The sequence below is a fragment of the Sciurus vulgaris genome (assembly GCF_902686455.1).
Source record: "Sciurus vulgaris genome assembly, chromosome: X".
Taxonomy (NCBI): domain Eukaryota; kingdom Metazoa; phylum Chordata; class Mammalia; order Rodentia; family Sciuridae; genus Sciurus; species Sciurus vulgaris.
Window position 1 is genome coordinate 91280847 of NC_136471.1, and position 5932 is coordinate 91286778.

At 38.7% G+C, this 5932-nt stretch overlaps 1 pseudogene across 1 annotated transcript; it reads left to right on the forward strand.

The window, feature by feature from the left end:
* Positions 1-427: 427 nt before the first annotated feature.
* LOC306651128 (ragulator complex protein LAMTOR3-like) lies at positions 428-1433 on the forward strand (annotated as a pseudogene). Its single transcript has one exon. The product of its transcript is annotated as a ragulator complex protein LAMTOR3-like (transcript).
* Positions 1434-5932: the final 4499 nt, after the last annotated feature.

The window sequence follows — 5932 nt, forward strand, 5'->3', positions numbered from 1 at the left end:
TGAACTCAAAATGGGTCAAGGACCTAGGAAGTAGACCAGAGACCCTGAACCAAATAGAAGAAAAAGTAGGCCCAAATCATCATCTTGTCGGTTTAGGACCTGACTTCCTTAACAAGACTCCCAAAGTGCAAGAAATAAAAGCAAGAATAAGTAAATGGGATGGATTCAAACTAAAAAACTTTTTCTCAGCAAAACAATCAATAATGTAAAGAGAGAGTCTACTGAGTGGGAGAAAATCTTTTCCACATGCACTTCAGATGGAGCACTAATCTCTAGAATTTATAAAGAACTCAAGAAACTTTACACCAAGAATCCAAATAACCCAATCAATACATGGGCTAAGTGAATTAGCAGATACTTCACAGAAGATTTGCAAGCAATCAACAGAAATATGAAAAAATGTTCAACATCTCTAGTAATTAGAGAAATGCAAGTCAAAACTAACCTAAGGTTCAGGCATGGGTCCCGGGGTGAAGCAGGTGGTGAGTTCGAAGAGGAAAGGTCGCCACTTCTCCGCCTCCTTGGGCCTAGACTTTGGGGTGCGGGGGCAGAAGTGGAATGGGCAGAGGACCTGAAGCGATTCCTGTATAAGAAGTTACCGAGTGTTGAAGGACTCCATGTTATTGTTGTGTCAGGTAGAGATGGAGTACCTGTTATTAAAGTGGCCAATGATAATACTCCAGAACATGTTTTGAGACCTGGTTTCTTATCTACTTTTGCCCTTGCTACTGATCAAAGGAGCAAACTTGGACTTTCAAAAAATAAAAGCATTATATGTTACTATAACAGCTACTAGGTTCAGTTCAATCATTTACCTTTGGTGGTGAGTTTCATAGCCAGCAGCAATGCCAATACAGGACTGATTGTCAGCCTAGAAAAGGAACTTGCTCCATTATTTGAAGAATTGATAAAAGTTGTGGAAGTTTATTAATGTGACAGTGGCTTCTGGCGAGTATCTTGTCTTCATTGTAACAACACAATATCAATCCAGCAATCTTTAGAACACAATAATACTTTTATCTATGTACTCAAAAAGGCCCCCTTTTCCCCACCTTATACTAAAGAAAGAGGCTATAATGTATAGACAGATCAATTGTTATATTTACTTGCATAAGGTCTTTTCTTATTTAGTGAGATCTTGGGATACCACAGAAATGGTTCAGTCTATCACAGCTCCCATGGGGTTAGTCCAGTCACCAGATATAAATGAGATTCTGTTCAGTGGATCAGAATCAAAATGGTACATTGATCCACTTGAGCCATTATGTGCTCCCTGTTGTACAATACTCCCAGGCCTGCAAGAATGCAGCAGACCCTTTTTATTGTGAATAATAATGACATATTTTTCTTTATATTGTGTTTTATTTCTTTTCATTGAGTGTGAGGAAGACAAAATGGCTTAGTAAAAGTAATAAAATCAGTACAATCACTAACATTCATTTGGATATATTATTTCACAGAGTAGATGAATATTACTAATTGATTTCATTCTTCTCAGAGGGTGCTGCTCTTTAATGAAAAGAAAAATTATAGCTTATGGTATTTTTTCCTACTTTGCTTTCTATAACCAATCAGTGTTTTAATGTTTGTGTATCTTATAAAATTTAAATGTGATTTATTACTGAATTGTTTCCAACATCAGTATGTATATAAACATGACAGTATAGTCTTTTTTCATACATGAGTTTAAATAAAATAGTATTTTAAAAAAAACTAACCTAAGATTTCATCTCACTCCAATTAGAATGGCTATTATCAAGAATACAGCAATGATAAGTGTTGTCGAGGATGTGGGGGAAAAGGCACACTCATACATTGCTGGTGGGGTTACAAACTGGTGCAGCCACTCTGGAAAGCAGTATGGAGATTCCTCAGAAAACTTTGAATGGAACCACCATTTGACCCAGCTATCCCACTCCTCGGTTTATACCCAAAGGACTTCAAATCAGTATGCTACAGTGATGAAGTCGCATCAATGTTCATAGCAGCTCAATTTACAATAGCTAAACTATGGAACCAACCTAGATGCCCTTCAACAGATGAACCGATAAAGAAACTGTGACATATATACACAATGGAATATTACTCATTCATAAAGAGGAATAAAATTATGGCATTTGCAGGTAAATGGATGAAGTTGGAGTGAAATAAGTCAATTCCCCCAAACCAAAGGCAGAATATTTTCTCTGATAAGTGGATGTTGATAAATAATGAGGGGAGTAAGGAAAGAATGGAGGAACGTTGGATTGTGTTGAAGGAAATGAGGGGAGGGGAGGGAAAAAGGGGAAGGAAAGATGATGGAATGAGACAAGCATCATTACCCTATGTACATGTATGATTACATGAGTGATGTGACTCTACATTGTATACAATGAGAGAAATGAAAAGTTGTACTCTATTTGTGTACAATGAATCAAAATGCATTCTGCTGTCATGTATAACTAAATAGAATAAACAATTAAAAAATAAAATAAAATACATACTCCTGGTCCTCACTCCTCAACTACTGAATCAGCATGACTGGGAGTAGGGCCTGAGAATCTAAATTTTGCCAAGCATTTTTGGAGATCCTTTTGTTAAGGCATACTTTTGTTAAAATAACAATGGATTAATCCTTGAAATTATAAATCATGCCTTATGGCATATAAAGAAAAGTCCAATTTAGTCTTTAATATTATTTCGTCTCATATTGATATTCTCTTTAGAGACTGCCCTAACCTAATGTCTCTCAAACTAGGATCCATGGTCTTTTGGGGATTCAAAAATGTAATCTCAGCTGTCCATAAATTCTTCATGAAGTATTTTAATTTTGTATTTTTCTTTCAATGATAATCTAAATACAATAATTACTAGCATATTCTAGATTTGGATGGCTACCTTATAATCCAGTACAGCCATATAATTTTAGTACCCACATTGCTGTTGCTTTTTATAATAAGGTTGGTACCAAAGCATATTATTTCAGTTGTTAGAGGTATAACAATGTCTATGTCCTTCTGTCTCTAGCTAGTGATGTACTAACATATCCCAGTCCTTGTCTCAAAGTATAGGTATAAGAGCTCCTCTCTGACACCAGTAAATATCTAGGGTGACCTGAAAGTGACCTTTTAAGTTCTATGGATGAAGGTTCTCACACATTGGTTAGCTGATTGTGGTATAAGGTCTTGAAGCACAAAAAGGATATTTCCATTCATGTGACAAGAGGGTAGTGAGAAGACAAGTCCTGGGGTATAGTCAGGACAATTGTTCCCTCATACAATGACAGATGCTTAGGGTGGGAAGGTCTTCAAGCACAAGTAAGGTGATATTTCCATTTGTGAAATGGATGACCTTGAGACTTAGTGCTTGCCCATGATTCTGGATTTGGTTCTCTGGTCCAAATCAGTGCTTCACATGGCACTCACCCTCCTGGTTCATCAGCCTAGTCCTTCTCAGGCCACTAACAATCTATATTAGTACATTCAGTGGCAGGTGTTCATTACCTTAAAGAACTAGTAAATGTTTTTATTTTTCCAGAATCTCAGCCTAAGAACTTCTTGTCATAATGTATGTGTCACAATTTGAGCTCTCATAATCCACTACCACTCTATGTGTCTACACCCACACACACACACACACACACACACACACACACACACACACACACAAAGTTTCACTCCTCATCACACAAATCTCTCCAAGATCAAAAGGAATGGGTCATTTTCTAAAACTGGAATGAAAATTTCTGTTTGGTGGTTTCAGGGCTGATTGAATCAGCAAATGACATTATCAAAGGCACAGGGGCTTTCATTCTTTTTTTTTTTACTGCCTTCCTCTGCTTACAGCAGGTCTTGCTTCCTGCTTGAAAGATGGTTCTAGCAGTGCCAGCATTGCATGCAGACATGACAACCTGTTAAGAAGAGGGGAATTTCCTCCCATACATCTCTTTTTATTTCTGAGAAAGACCTTTCCCAAAAGTCACCTGAGAGACTTCCTTTCAGGTTCCACTTTGAACAAATCTGAATCCTCCAAGGGATTTGTTCTCCTTCTTTTCTTTGTGGGTTGTGGGGAAGGGTGTTCCCTATCTACCCTGGAGTACGTGGGAATAATTTTCCAAACTAATTCCTTATGAGAAAGTTATTTTGGTAGATTACTTTATCTGGACTTGTCCCATTTTCTGACTACACTTTGTGTACAGTAGAGGGTCCCAAGTTTCCTTTCTACAGTGATGGCTCAGAGGTACCCCAAGTTTCACAGCAATACTCAGTCCCCTTATCCTGTTGTCACTTTTGGGGTCTTTTTCCCTCTTATTTTTTACAATGGGCAGTAGGGGTGGCTAGCTGGTAGGAGTCAGTGTAGCAGAATACTGAGTTGAAGTTCCTATAGTCCTGCCTCCCTCACCCATTCCAAATCAGAGATTAGTGAACTGCTAAATGTAATATTCACACACCAAGAAGCAGTGACAAAACCTACATTCATTCATCCTGCTCATATTTCTGATATATACCAAGAATATCTCATATTGTTTCCATCACCATTTCTGATTCAGCTTGAGCATTCCAAATATGTTGAATGAAACTCAGTTATTGCCAGCAAATGTAAACCTCGGGCAGGACTGAAATATAATTTGGGAATAGACCAATGACTAACATGAATGAGGCCCTGAGTTTGATTTCCAGCACCTCAAAACAAAGTAAATTTAGGGGAGAATTATATACTGAAATTTTTAGGCAGAAGTTCTATAGAATGTTGACCTTCATTAGACTTCTTATTTTTGGAACCAAATGGCTGTAGTCAGAAAATACACTCTGGTACCTGACTTTGTCCCTAACTATGTTCAGGTGTAGCTCATCAAGACATTAAAAGCAATGAACATGCTGAGAAAAGTATAAGTCACTCTAAAAATTTCTCTTTCCAACCACCACTACTACCCACTTGCCCACAGATCACACAGGTCATGATACCAGGCTCTCTAGACAAGGAAGATGTATTCCAAGAACAACACCAATTTTTTTCTCTGCCTTGTACAGGTCCCTGAAGTTCCTAATAGAGTTTCTCCACTCTTTGGGCATTTCTAATTTACTCCAATCTTGCAGAAAAATGGTAGGGCCCTGTGGGGAAATGGTGCTCTTGCTTCTTTCTTTGATCACTTTTCTCAGTTCTTGCTCAGCCCACTTTGCCATCCTCTGCTTTGCTCCAAATGAGGTAGCAATGACTAACTTAATGCCATGTGACACCAAGTAGCCCCTAACTGTCAGCCTGTGTGAGGTCATTTGCTATTCATTTTGGGTGTGTATTTGAACCCACTTCCTCTGGTTGGGGACTTCCCCATTTTATGATTCTTGGAAGGTGGCAGAGCCATCTCTCTCTACAGGCAAGAGTGCCACATTCAGTCTTCTTCAAAGTTAGGGTTCTGGAATACAACCTAGTCAAGCCGCCCTAGACTTTGTCTTAGGATTTAGAGGCAAAGAATTGAGCACTCAGAAAGTCTTACTGAGGAAGTGTTAGCATCTTCAGTAAGATAGAGCTCCCTGCAAGGTGACAGCAGTGAAAACTGGAGACTGGAGTGCTCTGAGGTGCTACAGTGGGCTCCTCACCAGACAAGTTCGACGGCGTGGTTTGAGTGTTGTTCCTGGCTATAAACCTGCTTCTCCAGCCCGCCTACTGATTCTGGAAGCTGCCCAATATCCTTTTAATGCATTCTTTTTCTGCCTAAATCATCCAGATTCTAATTCTGTTGCTTACAATCAAGGATCTAGACTGCTGCACAGCTATACCTCCTTTAAGAATTTGGCTTACTTCTGAAAAGTTCTGAAGGACTTTGTCCGTGGGGAGAGTTTTTATGACATTGAAGGGGATTCTTTGCAAATGTCCATTCTGTTGTGAATACTAAACTTACAGACTGTAAGGTTACCCACTATCTTCCCGCAGTATCTAATTTAGGACCAGTGAG